The 19,916-nt window shown below is 45.5% G+C and overlaps 1 pseudogene; it reads left to right on the top strand.

Moving 5' to 3' along the window:
• Window positions 17,691-19,285, top strand: LOC100625093 (annotated as a pseudogene).

Genomic DNA, 19,916 nt, shown 5'->3' with positions numbered 1-19,916 from the left:
TGTTTGGGATTAGCAAAGGCAAACTTATACATAGAATGGATAAACTACAAGATCCCAGTATATAGTACAGAGACCTATATTCACTATCCTGTGATAAACCTAATGGAAAAGAATTTATATATGTATAACTGAATCACTTTGCTGTATGGCAGAAATTAACACAACATTGTAAATCAACTCTAATCCAATAAATTTTTTAAAAAAGGAACAAATGTGACATGTGAATTTTGGACATCAAGTATAGGGGAGGATAAATGTTTCTTCTACCCTAGGAATTAAGTTTCTCAGGGCTCTGGAACAAAAGACAGACTAACAAGAGAAAATAAACAGAGCTGTGTTAATATGCATATTTTGTATAAACATGGGTGCAACTCAGAGATAAGAAACTCAAAGAGGTGACTTAGAACTTGGGCTTATGTAGCATCCTCAACAAAGAACAATAAAGTTGTAGAGCAATAGCAGGACAAAGGAAAACAGTTTTAGGCTTCAAAGGGCCACAAACTGTATGAAGATAACGATATAGGGACAAATTAATGGAGTAAGGTCTGTTTGCAGATTCTTTTGGTGCTGTCTCTGGGCTGGTAGGAATCTAGAGTCTTAGAGCAAAGGAAAATTTATATCCTGCCTTTAAGCCGAGATGGAGAAGGTATGGAGTGCTTGTCCTGCATTTGTTGTTTCCTTTTTTTTTTTTTTTTTTTTCTCTTTCTGCCAGGGTTTGAATGGGAGCTACAGCTGCTGTCTACACCAGAGCCACAGCAACACCAGATCCAAGCTGCAGCTGCAATCTACGCTGCACCTTATAGCAAGGTGCTGGATTCTGAATCCACTAAGCCAGGCCAGGGATCAAACCAGAATCCTCACAAAGATAACATTGGGTGCTTAACTCTCTGAGCTACAAAGGGAACTTTGCATTTGCTATTTCTTAATTGCCTTCAGGTCAAAATAGCTGTTACATTAAAAAGATATGTGTTGGAGTTCCCGTTGCAGCACAGCGGAAACAAATCTGACAAAGAACCATAAGTTTGCAGGTTTGATCCCTGGCCTTGCTCAGAGGGTTAAGGATCTAGCGTTGCCATGAGTTGTGGTGTCGGTGGCAGACTCAGCGTGGATCTGGCATTGCTTTGGCTGTGGCTGTGGCTGGCAGCTACAGCTCTGATTTGACCCCCAGCCATGGGTTCAGACCTAAAAAAAAAGAATTCAACTGCAGGGAGTTCCTGTTGTGGCTCAGTAGGTTAAGAACCCGACATAGTGTCTGTGAGGATGTGGGTTCCATTCCTCAGTGGGTGGATCCATTGTTGACCCAAGGTGTGGAGTATAGCTCTCGGATGGGGCTCAGATCTGTCGTTGCTGCGAGTGTGGCATCAGCTCCAGATGCTGCTCCAATTCCACCCTTAGCACAGAAACTTCCATAAGCTGCAGGTGCAGCCCTAAAGAGAAAACAAAAAGAATCCAACCACAGTGGTTTGGTTTGCTGCGAAGGCCCAAGATGAATACCTGGCCCAGCATAGCAGGTTAAAGGATTCAGTCCCTGGCCTGGGAACTTCCATATGCCGCAGGTGTGGCCATTAAAAAAAAAAGAAGAGGAAAAAAAAATGCAAAAGCAAAAAATGAATAATGATGGTTTTACTGAAAGTTTTCAGGAGGGAATTAGATTATACATCACAGAGCCAAATTTCAAAAATCTTGATTCTGTAGGGAAGGAAAAACAATTTTCCTTTTATATTTATGGGTTCTTGGCTAAGACCCCTGTAATAAAAGGCAGAGAAAAGCATAAAAGAGGAAAAGCAAACAGAAGTTTATTGACATGTGTAGTTCATGTATACACGGGAGACACCCCAGAATAATGAGTACCCCAAAGAGGTGGCTTTAGAATTCAGAATTAAATACCATCTTCATAGAGAAAAAGGAGAAGGGATGTAGGCTTCTTAGGGGAGAGTACATGATTTATAGGAAGGATGAATGGATCCTTAGGAGAATGTATGGAAGATAAGAGAGTTTGTGGCAAAGTTGTCTGGGTGTGATACTGACGTCCAGTCTCCTCTCCTATGAATGAAACTGCCCTGGTTGATGAAATTCCCAGGGAGGGGATTCAGGAGATTTGAGTTCCTTTTGGAGGATGTATCTTTTAGGTAGACCAGGGAGTTCAGAGAAACATCTCCCTGCATGTGTTGTTTTTCAGATGCCTACAGTTTGAAATAATAGATACACCAAAGCAGTGTAATTTGGGGTGTGGCGTGTCCTAAATGTCTACAGTCATGTTTTGGCATGGCTTGTTCTGCAGCCCTTCAGGTCTTTCTTAGATTTTCTCTGCCTTTAGCAGCTGCCACAGTTCTTCCTCTCTCAGTGTCTTTCCTCTCTCTGTCTCTCTCTCTTTTACCTTCCAACCCCTCTTCGCCCTAGCTAACCCTTTCTTTCTTTCTTTTTTTTTTTTTTTTAAGGGCTGCACCTGCAGCATATGGAAGTTCCCAGGCTAAGAGCCAAATGGGAGCTGCTGCTGACGACTATACCACAGCCACAGCAATGCCAGATCAGAGCCTCATCTGAGACCTACATCAAAGCTCATGGCAACACTGGATCCTTAACCCACTGATCGAGGCCAGGGATCGAACCTGCATCCTCATGGATACTAGTCCAGTTCTTAACCCGCTGAGTGACAATGGGAATTCTTAGATATCCCTTTCTTATAATGAGCAGTGACGCCACCTAACACTGTCCTTAGATGATTATCTACAACTAACTATTAAAATACTTTTGGTCTCAAGGACCAGACCTCACCAAGTCTTTGGGGAATTAAATGAGAAAAGCATGTCTAGCACCCAGACAGAGCAGATATGGCAAATATGTGTTCCTCTTTTTGCCTTCCCTTCCCCTGGACTGTGGTGGATACGCAGAAATGGAGGATGAGACAGAAAGCAAGCTGTCCTAAGGAGAACTGGGATGTGGGGATCTGTGATTCTGAGTCCTTTTCCCACTACGCACACAACTTGCCCGAGTCCCCACAATCTCCCTTTACCCTACTGCCCGAAAACATTCTTCCTTGTGGCCAACTCCCTACCTCTTTCTCCACTTGTTCTTAGCTACCTACCAGTAGATATTCATAGACTTCCCTAAATAGGCAGGCAAGTTACTCACGGATAAAGGACCCTGCTATTTCTCCTTGCTGCCTTGAAATCCCAGCCTCTACCCTTCTCACAAGGTACTGGTAGTATCACCAAACTGAACTTGGGTCCACACACCCAACATATAGCAAAGCCAATCTACTGGCATTATTATGGCAGCTGCCCAGCAGCCCCGAGGCCGAAGTGTACCAGCTCTGGCGACAGCCCTGTGGCTGTAGTGTACCAGCTCCAGCAGCTCTTTTACCCGGCAAGAAACCAAGCAAGCATTCGGAGAGTTGGAGAACCTGGGCTTATTACACCGGTGGGTTCAGAGGAGATCGCTCTCCGGAGTCTGAGCCCCAAAGAAGGGTTTCACAAGGCTTTTATGGCCTAGCTCTTCCGGGTCTGTGCTTGGCGGACCAGCGTGGGGACAGGCAAGGTAGTAGATGCAGAAGCAAGTTTACAGAAGCAGATGCGTGGGGGCGGGGTGGTTGGGGCAGATGGCCGGACTTTGCTTAGTCATCATGGCCGGGGTCTGTCCTTTCTAGCTTTTTATCGGGACATTTCTCCTACAGCATAGGTTGTGGTAAAAGTTTATTTCAGGGTGCTAAGCAAGGAGAACAGGCACTTCATGCTCAAAGCACCCAAACTCCCAGATGGAGTTCAGAGAAAGCTAATTTATTTTTTATTTTATTTTATTTTTTGTCTTTTTAGGGCTGCACCTGCAGCATATGGAGGTTTCCAGGCTAGGGGTTTAATCGGAGTTGTAGCTGCTGGCCTATGCCAGAGCCACAGCAACGGGGGATCCAAGCCACGTCTGCAACCTATACCACAGCTCACGGAACGCTGGATCCTTAACCCACTGAGCGAGGCCAGGGATCGAACCCGAAACCTCATGGTTTTTAGTCGGATTCATATCCACTGCGCCAAGCCAGAAACTCCAGAGAAGTGTTTTTTAAAGTCAACATTTGTGGCAAGTGTTGCAGCTCATTGACTTTCTTCCGATTGGTTTGTGGTGAGGTCATGGGGTGGTATTTCAGGAATCTTAATCATCAACCTTCTCTTTCCAGCCAGTCTGGGGTCCACAAGATTGTGGTCTGCAAGTAGTTACCACCCTCTGTCTGGGTGGGGGCCTTCGTTTCTGCAGAACAACTCAAAGTTTGCATCAGACCCCTGTGTATATTCTTTGAGGAGGAAGTAGGGCTGTCTTATCAGCAGAACTATTGTTTCTTGACTGCTTTTTCTTTGTCCCACATTCCCTCACTTCCCTAATTAGCAATTGTTTTGAGTCTGTTCTTCGGAAGTTCTAGGAGACTAAAGCCTTTGCCTACAAATAAGAAACAGGGGACACAGAGGAGACTTTGTACCTGGGAGGGCCCCTGCGGGATCCTGCTTGGTTTCCCTTTTTTTTGATACTCCTCAACCCTGGATGGAACAGGTCAAGACAACAAAGGGAATACAGATTTGAATAGAGGTTAACCAGAAACTCCACGGGGAACTCGGTTTTAGGGGAGCTCAGTTTCAGTAGTTCTAGTTAGTCTCTTCGAGCAAAAACCAACTGCATGCCTCAAAACAGGCTCTGTGGCAATTTCTTCTAAAGTTAAACTTATATTTACCCCATGACTCAGCCATTCCATTCCTAGTATTACCCAGGAGAAACGAAAGTTCACACAGAGATTTATACACAAATGTACATAGCACCTTTATTTGCTATAATTAAAGATGGGAAACAGGAGTTCCCGTCGTGGCTCAGTGGTTAACGAATCCAACTAGGAACCATAAGGTTGCGGGTTCGGTCCCTGCCCTTGCTCAGTGGGTTAACGATCCGGCATTGCCGTGAGCTGTGGTGTAGGTTGCAGACGCGGCTCGGATCCCGCATTGCTGTGGCTCTGGCGTAGGCCAACAGATACAGCTCCAATTAGACCCCTAGCCTGGGAACCTCCATATGCCGTGGGAGCGGCCCAAAGAAATAGCAAAAAGCCAAAAAAAAAAAAAAAAAAAAAGATGGGAAACAACCTGGATGTCCTCAACAAGAGAATGGACAAGCTGTGGTCATGTCACCGAGTCTGAGCTCATACTGCTCACCTCGCAACAGGCTAACAAATCAAGAGAGCAGGTGTTGGGCAAGAATAGCGACTTTATTTAGAAAGCCAGCCGGCTGAGAAGATGGTGGACTAGTATCCTGAAGAAGCATCTTACCCAAGTTAGAATTCAGCATTCTTTTATATTAAAGGTGGAATGATCGGTGCCTGGTTGTTGCAAACTTCTTGATGTTGGACTCCTTTGTTCTTGCAGGTGTTTGTATAGGTCAGGTCAGGATGTTCCCATAAAACTCCCACAAGACAAATGGTGTTCTCTCTTCTGCAGAGAACATCTCCAGGTGAATGGAAAAGTGTGATATACCTTTCAAGGTCAGAGCCTTGAGAATGGGCTATCCTGTATATTTCAGGCTGTAGGCAACATTCTTTTACAAAAGGACACAGCCAGCATGACTAAGCTTAGCAGGCAACAGAGCCGCAAGGGTTAGAACTAAAGGACGAGTCCCAATATGGAGTCAGGTTTGCTCTCTGTCACAGCCCCTCCTTACCATGACACCAGCCATAAGAAGGAATAAGCAGGCAACCACACAGATGAATCTCAAAAACGTTGTGCTGAACAAAAGAAGACCACAAAAGGGCACATACTCCACGGTTCTATTTACAAAATCTTCTAGAAAAGGCAAAACAAAAGCATGGTGACAGACAGCAGATCAGCGGCTGCCTGGGGGAGTGGGGGTGGGGGGAATAAATGCAAAGCAACAGGAAGAAAGTTTGGGGGTTGGTGGGAAAGGTTTATATCTTAGTGGTCATTACTCAAGTGTATACATTGCCAAATCTCACCCAACTGTGCATTAAAATGGGTGTATTATATGCAAAATCCTCAGCAAAACTGAGCTTTTATTTTATTTTATTTTATTTATTTTGCTTTTTTAGGGCCGCAGCCATGGCATATGGAAGTTGCCCGACCAGGAGTCAAAGCTGAGCTGCAGCTTCCAGCGTATACCACAGTCACAGAAACACCAGATCCAAGCCACATCTGTGACCTACACCACAGCTCACAGCAACGCCGGATCCTTAACCCACTGCCCACATCCTCATGGCCACTAGTCAGGTTCGTTACAGCTAAGCTACGACCAGAACTCCCAAGTTGAGCTTTTGAAAAACTTCTGGGAGTTCCCACTGTGGCGCAACGGGATTGGCAGTGCCTCTGCAGCACCAGGAGGTAGGTTCGATCCCTTGGCGTGCCAATGGGTTAAAGGATCCAGCGTTGCCACAGCTGTGGCTTAGGTCACAAATGTGACTTGGATCTGATCCCTGGCTTGGGATCAGAACTCCATGTGCACTGGGCAGCCAAAAAAAACAAACAAACAAAAAAACCCAACAACTGTCTGTGTTTGCAGGGCTCTCAGAGGCAGGCTCTATTACACCTCAAATGCAACAACTGAAAGGAGTTATTCCAGTATCCCAAGGAAAAGCATCCCCAACCCCAAATTTGGGGGGGCCCCAGAGAATGCCCTCCACGCCCTCCAGAAATCTTTCGCACCCGGATTGTGTTTGTGCAAGTTGGGCTGATTGAAAGAGGTTTCCTAACTTAGTTCCCTCCTGCTGCAGCTGAGAGCAGGCCTGAACTATTTCAGGCCCAAGGGCAACATCCTTGAGAAGTTCTATCTGGAAGGAGTGGGAGCTCGCCATGGCAACCTGTCCCGGGCCCAGTCCTGGCCAGGCTCCAAGGCACACAAATAAAGCCTTTGGAATGCGGTGCAGGGCAAAGGGTGGGGAGGAGAGAAAGTTGCCAAGTTTCCATGAAAACCAATAATGTGAGGCCTCAGGCCCTGGGAGCTGTTGGGGGTTGGGGGGGGGGCGGGCAGAGACACAGAATCAGGAACGGCTCAGGGAAATATAACACATTCAGAGACAGACAGATCCCCACACGAGCGCGTACACACACACACACACACACACACACACACACACACACACACACACACACACACACACACACACTCTTGCCCTGCTTGGAGGAACGCTGCTTCTTCAAAAAGAGGCTTGATAAAATGAGAACCCTGGCTCTAGAGCCTGACAAACAGCCATTCCAGTGCCTGGTGACACGTCCCAGTAACCTCGGGGAAGATTCTGAACTGGTTATCCATTTAGCCCACTCCTTCCCTCCTCCCCCTGTTTGCCTCGAGGTCACCTTCTCCCTGAGACCTTTCCCTGTAACCTTACATCACATTGCAGCTTCCTCTGCCCTAAACTCCTGCTCTGCTTTATTTTTCTCCTGGCACTTAGCACCACCTGACTTGATATATTTTACTTACTCATCTCATTCGTTGTTGCCTTGTTAATATCAGTTCCACAAGGGCAAGGATTTTTGTCTGTCTGTCCCTGCTTTCTCTCCAGTGTCTAGAACAGTGCCTGGCACATACTAGGTACCCAAGAGACATTACGGAGCATGGGCTTCTCGGAACATCAGTTTTGTCGTTGGCAAAATGGCTATACTTCTACCCCCACAGGGTTGATGGGAGAGTTGGAGGAGTGGGCTTCAAGATGTGAATTAGGTGCCCAGCCCTTCCTGGGAGCACTAGTGAGACACACAGAGCCTTCATTTGGTGAGCTTAACAGTGAGAAGGCCCCTCATTACTGCACTTCTGCACTTTGGTCCACATTTAAGAACAGCTTTCCTGAGAGTTCTCTTATGGCTCAGCAGGTCAAGGATCCAGCACTGTCACTGCAGTGGTGTGAGTGGCTGCTGTAGCGTGGGTTGGATCCCTGGCCCAGGAACTTCCACATGCCATGGGCACAACCAAAAGAAAAACAAACAAACAAGAACAACTTTCCTGGATCTCTGCCTTGCCACTCTGACCCCTGAGTCCACGAACTTACCTGTGTCCTTGCTCTGCAAAAATCACCAGAAATTTTTTTTTTTTTTTTTAGGGCTGCACCTGTGGCATACGGAAGTTCCCAGGCTAGGGGCTGAAGCAGGGCTGCAGCTGCCAGCCTACACCACAGCCATAGCAATGCAGATCCGAGCTGCCCCTGCAACCTACACCACAGCTCACAGCAAGGCCAGGGATCGAACCTGCATCCTCATGAATACTAGTCGGGTTCTTTACCCGCTGAGCCACAACTCTGAAAATCACTAGATATTAAGGACAATGGAATCAGAGATTCGATCTGTGGAGAGCATTTTTCTCCTTCTCAATATTTCTGGGGAAACTGAGAAATGAACTAATACATTCAGAGGAAAACAAGTTCTCAAAAAAATGTGTAGACAATGGGTACAGGAAATGTTTAACCTGTAAAAGGAGAGAACAGGTATTTCTTGCCTCCAGGAAATGTGCCAGGTGTTAGCTACCTGACACATCTCATGTTGCTCCATCCTGTGTCACCCTTACAAGGAAGGGTCTAAGAATGACGAAACTGAGGTCAGGACACTGACCCGAGGCTTCAGAGCATTCACCAGTGGGATAGGAGCTGAACCCAGCATAGAACATAGCCTGTGTTCTTCCTGCTATTCCACCCCTCCTCTTCTGAAAATTCATTGGGTAAAAGGCCTCTTTGCCAAGCTAGTGACTTTGGATACATTCTGTAGGCAATTCTAAAAATAAAGGAAGCAACTGAATATAAACATATGGTAACTACTAAGGAAGGAGGAATTATTTCTGCCTGAGATAAATTAGAAAAGACTTAAAAATTGAATCGAGGGAGTTCCCATTGCAGCTCAGTGGTAATGAACCCGACTAGTATCCATGAGGATTTGGGTTCGATTCCTGGCCTCGCTCAGTGGGTTAAGAATCTGTTGCCGTGAGCTGTGGTGTAGGTTGCAGACACAGCTTGGATCCGGTGTTGCTGTGGCTGTGGTGTAGGCCGGCAGCTCCAGCTCCTATTCGACTCCCAGCCTGGGAACTTCCATATGCCACAGGTGTCTAAAAAGACAAAAAAAAAAAGGAAAGAAAGAAAGAAAAAGGTACTGAGAGGAGGTGGGACTGTTTTGGAACTTGTGTTTCTGTTTCATTAACTCATCTTTGCTGACATTATCACTGGCTGTTTGTTCTAACACATGATAATGAACAGCACTTTCTATTCATATGAGTTTTTCCATCTTGTCATATTTTCAGCAGGTCATTCCTTTGGGATCTTTTATTTTTATTTATAGCCTTTTACATCATTTCATTGCCAGAATTTAGCATGTTCTGGCAATAGCCACTTTTGGGGGCTGGGGCTGGAGCCTCCAACACTACAGACATTTAAGAAAGCAGAGCGCATGAAATTTGGAGTCTATTGGAACCAAGGCTCATGGTCAGTGACTTCACATAGGTAGCTTGAAATTAGCCAAGGTGAAAGCCTGCCTATCACAGAAACTGACAAATGTTACAAATCAATGCTCTTTTCTCCCCCGAGAGAGCTGGTTGTTAAGCATTACATCAATATACATCTGGCTTAGCTATCGTGAAAGAGCAGAGAAAATCCTGGATGGAATTCAGAAAAGTTGGGTTTTAGCCTGGGGACCTTACCAACCCACTTCAACCTTAGACAAGTCATCTGCCCTCTCTGGGCCTCGGTTTCCTTATCTGTGAAATGGAAGGAGATGGACTAGATTTGAAAACCAGGATTGTTAGGCTCGGGGTTATTCCTCAAAAAGAAAACAGCTTGGAAGTTCTTAAAACAATTTTCAAATTTTTTTTAAAAAAAGGAGCGTCGTGTAACAGGATCGGCAGTGTCTCTGGAACACAGCTCACAACTGCAGCTCAGATCTGATCCCTGTCTTGGGAACTCCGTATGCCACGGGGTGGCCAGGAAGAAAGACAGAAAGAAAGCAAGAGAGAGAGGGAGGGAGGGAGGAAGCAGGAAAGGAAAGAAAATCATGCATGGATACCCCTGATAAACCCCACAAGGTTAACTTAAGTAATAAATTGTTTAGTAGTTAAAATCTTGCAAAATCTGGAGCTCAGGGGAAAGCAGTTCCCATCAATCCACTATAGTGAGCATCTGAAATGGGGCAGTCACAGTTGGTCACTGATGCTATCGTGCTGGAGGAGACAGTCCCTCTCCCAGGAGCTTACAGAATAGGAAGGCAGACAGACAACCAGGCAGGCAGTGTAACAAATGGGATCTGTGCTCTGATGGAGAGAGAACCAGACTTTCAGAGAGCATGCAGCAAGGGTGATACCGCTATCAGGAGAGTCGAGGATGGCTTCTTAGGAGAAAAGACCTCTAATGAGAATGAAAGCCGAGAGGTCAAACAGGGTAGGAACAATGGTGGAATTGCAGGCACGGAAAGTAGCTGCAAAGCGCGAGACTAATTGATGCTGGAGAGGCACATACGGCCTTTTGCTATCAGGTAAGGAGTTCAGAATTTATCTTTAGAATATCAGGAAGCCATTGAAACGTGTGTAAACAGGACAGTAATTTGAGCTTTAGCAAGCTCATTCATATAGACACAGATTTGTGGACATGAAGAACAGACTTGTGGTTGTCAAGAAGGAGGGGGCTGGCGGAGGGCTGGAGTGGGAGGTCGGGGTTAGATGTAAGTTATTATATATAGAATGGATAAACAACAAGGTCCTACTGTATAGCACGGGGAACTGCACTATATGATATCCTATGATAAACCATCATGCAAAAGAATATTTTTTAAAAGAATATCTATATTATAAACCCAAATCACTGTGTCGTACAGCAGAAGTTAACACAAATTATACATCAATTGTACGTGAATAAATAGGAGTTCCCTAGCAGCCTAGCAGTTAGGGATTCAGCATTGTCACTGCCATGGCTCAGGTTCAATCCCTGGCCCAGGAAGTTCTAAATACTATGGGCGTGGCCAAAATTTTTTAAAAAATTAATACAAAATACAAAGAAAGCTCATTCAAGCTGTTTCATGGAGCAGGAATGGAAAGGAAGTAACACTGGAAGCTGAGGGACCGGTTAAGAGGCTCTTGCATCAAAACAGAGTCTGGAGACCCAGAGGAGAAAGTGAATGCATTAGGGTGGGTATAAGTACCCTGAGGCTGCTGTAACAAAGTACCACAAATTTAGCATCTTAAATAACAGAAATGTATTTGCTCACAGTTCTGGAGGCTAGAAGTCCAAAATCATGGTGTCAGCAGGGCCACACTCCTTCTGAGACTCTGGGTACAACTTCCTACTTTCTCTTGGTTTCTGGTGAGGCCATCAGTTCTTGTGTTCCTTGGTTTGCTGCTGCATGTCTCTAATTTCCGCCTCTGTGTTCTCCCTGTGGCTCTCTGTCTCTTCACATCATCGTCTATGACAACAGAAGCACTGGATTAAGGATCCACTCTTCAGCATAATATCATCTTAACTAATTACATCTAGAACAACTCTATTTCCAAATAAGGTCACATTCTAAGGTTCTGGGGACTAGGAGTTTAACATAGCTTGGGGTGGGAAGAACCACAATTCAACTTGCAACAGGGGGAGATTTAAAAATTGAGTCAAGGGAGTTCCTGGTGTGGCTCAGCGATAATGGACCCCACTAGTATCCATGAGGACTGGGGTTCAATCCCTGGCCCTGATCAGTGGGTTAAGGATACCACATTGCTGTGAGCTGTGGTGCAGGTCGCAGACATGGCTCAGATCCAGCATTGCTGTGGCTGCGGTCTAGGCCGGCAGCTGTGGCTCCAATTCAACTGACCCCTAGCCTGGGAACTTCCATGTGCCATGGGTGTGGCCCTAAAAAAAAAAAAAAAAGAATCAATCAACTGATAGATTGATTATGTATTGGGGGAGGGGCAAATAAAGGATAAAAGTCAAGGGTTGCACGGTTGATTTCTGAGTCGATGGTGATCAAATGAACCAAGTCAGGAACACAGGAAGAGAAGTCAGTTTCAGGAGGGAGGTGATGAGTTTCATTTCGGTTTAGTTTCATTTGGGTTTGGTTTAGTTCCATTTAGGAATGTGCTCAGCTGCAAAAAAAAAAAACCCCAAAAACCCAAGGCTAGCTTATTTTTCCCCCACATAGCAAGTCTGGAAGTACACAGTCCAGAGGTAGTACAGTTGCACCCTGCACCCCCCCACACCCCACTGTCATCAGGAAATCACACTCCTTCTGTCTTTCCAGTTGCCAACCTTAACCATGGAGACTCACCCTCCTCTCTGTGCGTCCTGGTCATCCACAGGCTAGTACAACTCCAGCACCACCACTATGTTCCAGAGAAGCAGAACAAGGGGGCGCAAATAGGAGGAAACTGTCAGAAAAGCAAAACATCCAAGAAATCCTAAGCCCGTGTGTCATCTGACACCTCTGCCTGCAAAGGAGACTGAAGAGGACAGTGCTTTTTTAATTTTTTAATTTTAATTTTTTTATTTTTAAGACCACACCCACAGCATATGGAGGTTCCCAGGCTAGGGGTCAAATCAGAGCTGTAGCCACTGGCCTACACCACAGCCACAGCAATGCCAGATCCTTAACCCACTGAGCAAGGCCAGGGATTGAACCTATACTCCTGAATGCTAGTCAGATTCGGTTCCACGGAGCCACAATGGGAACTCCGACAGTCCTTTTTTCAGCTGGCAGTTTGCCACTCTGAACAAATGGCACACAGCCTGAGCCTGACCACAAAGGAGACTGGGAAACACCTTTCTGGGGAAATGGGACTCATGAGACTAGAAATTCCCAGAGAAGGATTATGTGTAGCATTCAAGTGGAGCAAATCCAGTAGATGATGACTATGCATCTTGTAACCGAGCAGGACCCTGCGAGGCCTTCCCAGAGTGGCCCCCACTCTGGTCTTCCACCTGCCTTTTGATCTATAGAAAACTTTAGTCAGGAGTTCCCGTCGTGGCGCAGTGGTTAACGAATCCGACTAGGAACCATGAGGTTGCGGGTTCGGTCCCTGCCCTTGCTCAGTGGGTTAACGATCCGGCGTTGCCGTGAGCTGTGGTGTAGGTTGCAGGCACGGCTCGGATCCCGCGTTGCGGTGGCTCTGGCGTAGGCTGGTGGCTACAGCCCCGATTCAACCCCTAGCCTGGGAACCTCCATATGCCGCGGGAGCGGCCCAAGAAATAGCAACAACAACAACAAAAAGACAAAAAAAATAAATAAATAAATAAAAGAAAAAAAAAGAAAACTTTAGTCAAAGAACCAATTTTTTTTTTTTTTTTTTTTTTTTTGTCTTTTTGCTATTTCTTTGGGCCCCTCCCACGGCATATGGAGGTTCCCAGGCTAGGGGTCCAATCGGAGCTGTAGCCACCAGCCAATGCCAGAGCCACAGCAACGCGGGATCCGAGCCATGTCTGCAACCTATACCACAGCTCACGGCAACGCCAGATTGTTAACCCACTGAGCAAGGACAGGGACCGAACCCGCAACCTCATGGTTCCTAGTCGGATTCGTTAACCACTGCGCCACGACGGGAACTCCCAAAGAACCAATTTAATCAGAAGAGTGAAAGAAAAAATACAGAGAAAAAAGAAAACAGGTAATAATTCAGACATTCAACAAAGTCAAGGACCTTCAGTTCATCAAAGACTGTAGATGATATTCTGAGCCATGTCCTTGGAGCTGCTCTGCAGGTGCTGAAGCCCCCACCAGGTAGAAGTCAACTGGATGCTGCCCACAGGCATGAAGACCCCAGACTGGTTGGAACCAGCAGGTTGATGACACTGACTCCCAGTGACCTCACCACCCGCCATTCGCCATTCGGGAAAATGTCCACGAGCTGATCACACCCTCCTCCTCTGTCGGGAGCCATAAGGCTGCTCCAGTAAAGAAAGCAAAGCCACAGTCGGCACCTGCATGAGGCTTGTCTGGTTAGCAGAGCTACAGACAAGCTGAAGAAAGAAGAAGGATTGCAGAGCAATCCCTTGAAAGACATCGGCTCCAGGAAAATAAAAATGATATCTCCTAAAAAATATGTTAATCTATTTTTCTGTGTTTATCCTTCTTTTTCTATCTCCTATTCACAGCTTTCTTACAGTTAAAAATTTGTCCTGGGTACGTAAAACACTTGAACCATAACAGAATGAAGTTATTTAAACAATGTAATGGAAAAAGCCTTTGTTTTGGAGTAACAATTTATGGCACCTATTTTGTGAGAGTATACAGGGGAAACTTATGATTTCAGTCCCTTTACTTAAAAAGAAGTTTGGGGCTGGGAAAAATGTTGTTTGGCCTATAAATTGCTATCTTCTATAATAGATATATTTTTATCAAATAACAGTGTCACCTGTAACTTTCATCCCTTGTGGGGGCATTTGTTAATTTTTGGGTATAATACTCCTTTGTATTGAAATTGGTGGTTTGGAACCTACGTAAATCAGCACAATAGGTTAAATGCTTAGCTTGCTGGCACCAAATAAATCGTAGTTTTAAGAATGTCATGAGCCCAAGGCTTTCATGCGTTTTGTTAACTACATACACCTTTAGTTAAAGAATGTTAGGTATCATAGTTTATTACTTATTAAAGCTTTGTTCTTAATATAGAATAGAATAGCTACTGTTGTTGATCTTTTAAGAAAAATACGGTGTGAAACCTTAAGTTTGTAATCTTGAAGGAAAATCTAAAGTTGAAAGGAACATGTTTTAACTAACCTTTTTTTTTTTGTATCTCAGGTGGAGGGAACAAAAGGGCTTTAAATCAAATGCTAATGTCAAATCTTACACGAAACCTGATTGTGATAGGGTATAAAAACTGATGCTTTTCATTTAATGAATTGGGTCATCTGCAGCGTGCAGCTGAGGAGCTGGCTCCAATTCTTTCCGCGCCGTTTGTAGCCCATCCTCTCCTTCGGCACCCCCTGGCTGCTGGGGCTGGACCTCGGCACTCCTCAAACACTCTAAGACCCCTCAACACCCCCTCTAAGGGAGGGCATAATCCTTGAGGCATTAGCCTGCCTGCTGTGTTCCCCTCTTTGCCTGGCAATTTTTTTCTTTTTTTTTGGTCCTTTTCAGGTCGCACCCCAGGCATGTGGAGTTTCCCAGACTAGGGGTCGAATGGGAGCTGTATCTGTTGGCCTACGCCAGAGCCACAGCAACGTGGGATCAAGCCATGTCTGCAAACTATACCACAGATCATGGCAACGCGAAATCCTTAACCCACTGAGCAAGGCCAGGGATAGAACCTAAGTCCTCATGGATGCTAGTCAGATTCGTTTCCACTGAGTCACGACGGGAACTCCCTTGCCCAGCAGTTAAAGCTAAATTTTCTGTTTCCTCCAACTCCACCTCCAAGTTTCTACTTGGTGTCGGTGTACAGAGGTAGCCAATATTTCAGCAACAGTATCTATAGCTGGGGAGTGCTATCCAGGCTCAGGAGCACAGAAGTGTGTTATGGGAGTTCCCCTCATGGAGCAGCGGAAACAAATCCAGCTAGGAACAGTGGGGTTGCAGGTTTGATCCCTGGCTTTGTTCAATGGGTTAAGGATCCAGCATTGCCATGAGTTGTGGTGTAGGTTGTAGTCGCGGCTCCGATCCTGCGTTGCTGTGACTGTAGCTCCGATTGTACCCCTAGCCTGGGAACCTCTATATACTTCGAGTGCGGCCCTAAAAAGCAAAAAAAAAAAAAGTAAATAAATAACCAACCAAACAAATAAATAAGTAAATGGTGTTATGAGTTGAAGTGTGTCTCCCCAAAATTTATATGCAGACATCCTTACCTGCAGTACTCACAGGGTGTCCTCATTTGGAGATAGGGTCTTTCCAGAGGTAATCAGGTTTAAAAGAGATCACTAGAGTGGGCCCTAATCCAACATGACTGGTATCCTGCTAAAAAGGGGAAATCTGGACACAGAGAAAATGCCATGTAAACGTAAAGGCAGCAAGCCAAGGAACATCAAAGATTGCCAGCAAGCCCTGAGAAGCTGGGAGAGAGGGTGGGACAGATTTTCCCTCTCGGGCTTCAGAAGGAACAAGCCCCATCATACCTTGATCTCAGACATCTAGCCTCCAGAAGTGGGAGACAATACATTTCTGTTGTTTAAGCCACCCAGTCTGTGGCGTTTTGTTACAGCAGCCTCAGGAAGCTAATACCAACATAACTCAAGACACGGAAGTAGATAAGCTTGTCTAGAAAGATTGTGGTATTTTTTGGAAATGTATAAAAATGTTTATCTTTTTTTATTTTTAAAATTTTATCGAAGTAAAGTTGATTGACAAGTTTCATCGAAGTACAGTTGATTGACAATGTTGTGTTAATTTCTGCTGCACAGCAAAGTGATTCAGTTATACATATGTACTTGTCCATTCTTTTTCCGATTCTTTTCCCATATAGATGATCACAGAATATTGGGTAGAGTTCCCTGTGCGCTACAGAGAGGTCCCCCATTGGCCAACCATTCCATATACAATAGTGTGCATATGCTAACTCCCAAATCCCAACCCAATCCATCCCTCCTCCAACCTTTCCCCTTTGGTAACCACAAGCTTGTTTTCAGAAGTCTGTAAATCTGCTTCTGTTTTGTAAATAAGTTGATTTGCATCATTCTTTCTTAGGTTCCTCATATAAGTGATCTTTGTCTTTCTCCAACTGACTTACTTCGCTTCATATGATAATCTCTAGGTTAGAAAGACTGCATTGATGCAAAGGGAAGGGCAGGGAAAGAGAGGAAGGGTTAATGCCTGGGGACATATTGAAAGGAAGCCACCTCTTTCTCTGGGAGAGGAAAGAGGAAAAGACAGATGCAGGTGAGATAAGGATTCCTGGGCAGGGATCTATGAGGAAGCACTTCCAGGAATAACCTTGAGGGGAGTGGGAAGAGAGAGCAGGAAGGGAAGGGGGCTGAACAAGAATGCCACTACAACAAAGTGCCACAAAGGGTACCCTGACTTGGGTTCACCCCCCCGCCCCAGGGAGCTCTCACACCTCAGAGTTACTGGGGTATTTATACTCCCAAAACCATCACTCAAAGGTCAAGCGCTGCCCTTTGTGTGTGGAGATGGGGAGGATGTAACTTCCCTGCCACCTGCAGTTCTCAAGGCTGGCAAAGTGATTCCAGCAACCTGAGGGCAGTCCTCAGACAGGGACACAGGTGCCTGCCAGCAGCTGCTCAGATTTGAACCCTAGCCTGGGACATTCCTTATGCTGCCAATGCAGCCCTAAAAAAGCAAAAAAAAAAAAAAAAAAAGAGAAGAGAGAGAGTAACCCATGAAAGATTCGTATCCTCTTCTATTCTATAGGTAGGACATTTGAGGAGAGTGAAGAAGCTTTAAAGTATAAAAAAGAAAGCTGATGAGGAAAATACAGAAAGATTGCCAGGCAACAGCCAAGACTCAGTTTGAGAGAGACCATGACCTTGTTATGGCACAAACACCAACAGCATCCAGGCTTAACAGGACGGTGGGGCAAAAGAAGACAGTGATTGGCAAAGATGTGGTGAAGGCATTGGGTCTTTATTGGGCAGGAAAGGAACTTAGAAGAGAAAAAGTGATTAGAAAGGGGGACAACAGGGAGGCCAGGGGCTTGGCAGTTTTAACAAATTTGAAGAACAGGTCTAGTGGTAGCAACTGGGTAAAAAATGTGGAAGGATGAGAGGATGTGGTCACAGATGTAAGAAATGAAGGAGCCCTGGGTGATGCAAAGTCCAGGGTGTGATCATGACCGTGGGTACCTTAGAAGGAGCAGAGGTGAAACTCACGCGAGTTGAGGAAGGCAAAGAATAAACAGGCTCCTCTCAGCACGTGGTTGGTGCCTGCCTCTCTCACTCCACGCCTCTCCTCTCCTGGTGGAAGTCTGGGGGACCAAGCCAGAAGCCAGTACCACTGCAACCCTGCCAGCTACACTGTAAAGATGAAATAGAATTTAGAAACTATTGTTGGGCTTGAAGACCAGAAAATCAGACATGATGAGATTGAAGACAAATAATTTAAGAAACATCCACAGCAGTAACTAGCCCAAGTTCTTTGAAAAGTATGTCAGAGACATGAACTGTTCTTTTAAGATTCCAGATCACCAAGTAGCAATTGATGAGCTTCTCGGTTTAACTGTTAGACTTGAATGTGGAACATACAAGGACTTGTGACCAGATGTAGGTCATATGCAGACAGTGCAACTAAAAAATGCAGCGTCATTGATCATGGATGTGCATAATCCTGGTTGGAAAGCTGATGTAAAGGCTTTGCTAATCTTCTTTAGGTTGGCATCACGATAATTACCTGGTAACCGTTGAGGCAATTCATATGGTGGTCCAGGAGTTCCTGACACAGGATGCAGCTGCTGGAGCAGATGAAACAAAAGAAGGTTTGCCTGTTGCTTTAGATGATCATATTCTTGGTTTTGACACAGGAAATGCATTCTCATAAAGCTGCTCAAATTCTGCTGCACAGAGACAAGCTCAGAGAGCTGCAGATAAAAATTAATGTCACCATAGTGATTGTTCAGGCCATTCTTTTGGGGGGGGCAGTGCACTGTGACATATGGAAGTTCCCAGGACAGCTTCAGCTGCAACCTATGACACAGCTGTGGCAATGCCTGCTCCTTAACCCACTGCTCCGGGCCGGGGATCAAACCCATGCTGCTGCAAAGACAACACCAGATCCTTAACCCACTACACCACATTCTTTTTTTTTTTTTTTTTTAATCTTTTTATCTTTTTAGGGCTGTACCCATGGCATATGGAAGTTCCCAGGCTAGGTTTGAACTGGAGCTGTAACTGCTGCCTTACGCCACAGGCACAGCAACACCAGATCCAAGCCTCATCTGTGAACTACACCACAGCTCAGGGCAAAGCCAAATCCTTAACCCACTGAGTGAGGCCAGGGATCGAACTTGCATCTTTATGGATACTAATCGAGTTCATTACCACTGAGCCACAACGGGAACTCATTGCACCACATTTTTTTGTTTGTTTGTTTGTTTTGTTTTGTTTTTTTATTTTTTGTCTTTTTGTTATTTCTTGGGCCGCTCCCGCGGCATATGGAGGTTCCCAGGCTAGGGGTCGAATCGGAGCTGTAGCCACCAGCCTACGCCAGAGCCACAGCAACACGGGATCCGAGCTGCATCTGCGACCTACACCACAGCTCACGGCAACGCCAGATCCCCAACCCACTGAGCAAGGCCAGGGATTGAACCCGAAACCCCATGGTTCCTAGTCGGATTCCTTAACCACTGAGCCACGACGGGAACTCCAAGACTGCACTACATTCTTGATGAGCCAAAGATAGACTACACACTGGAGAAAGTTGGAGGATGAATATTTTAGGATTTCAGCTTCTCACCTACTTAGTACACTTGGGAACCATGTACACTCTGGCTTGTATTTGGAAATCAAACATCACGTTTTCGAGGCAGGAATCCCAGAAAGTGGATGATAGTCTAGAGATTTACCATCATTGCTTTTTCTTTCATAAAGTCCTGGAAAGTGGAGAGAAGAAAAGAGAAATAACAGGGTGGATATGGAATAGGTCATCTACATGGAAACTGAAGACTCACGGGAAGGCTCAGAGCCAAGAGCCAAATATAGCCCCGCTAACAGTAACAAGCGTCTCCGACAAGTACTGAGCGCTTACTATGGGCCAGTGCTGCACTGAGTGCTCCCCAGGCTTTATCCCATTTCATCCTCCTTCTCTTCCTTCAGGTCTCAGCTTAAATGGCACCTTCCTCCTAAACCCCCTCCCCCACATAGCTCTCCTTCATTGTCTTAAACCCTTCGTGGAACATCTATCAGTTTATAATTATTTTAGTGTTTGCTTTTTAGCTGAATGAGTGTTGAATGTCAGTAAACACTCTCCAGGGTGGTCACTAGTACTATCCCATTTTACACCCAAGACAATTTCAGCTCAACGATAAAGTGATTTGCCCAAGAGTACAAAGCTAGCAAAGTA

The sequence above is a fragment of the Sus scrofa genome, chromosome 6 (genome assembly GCF_000003025.6).
Source record: "Sus scrofa isolate TJ Tabasco breed Duroc chromosome 6, Sscrofa11.1, whole genome shotgun sequence".
Lineage (NCBI taxonomy): Eukaryota > Metazoa > Chordata > Mammalia > Artiodactyla > Suidae > Sus > Sus scrofa.
Note: the sequence above shows the minus strand (reverse complement) of the source record. Positions and strands in the feature narration are given on the sequence as shown.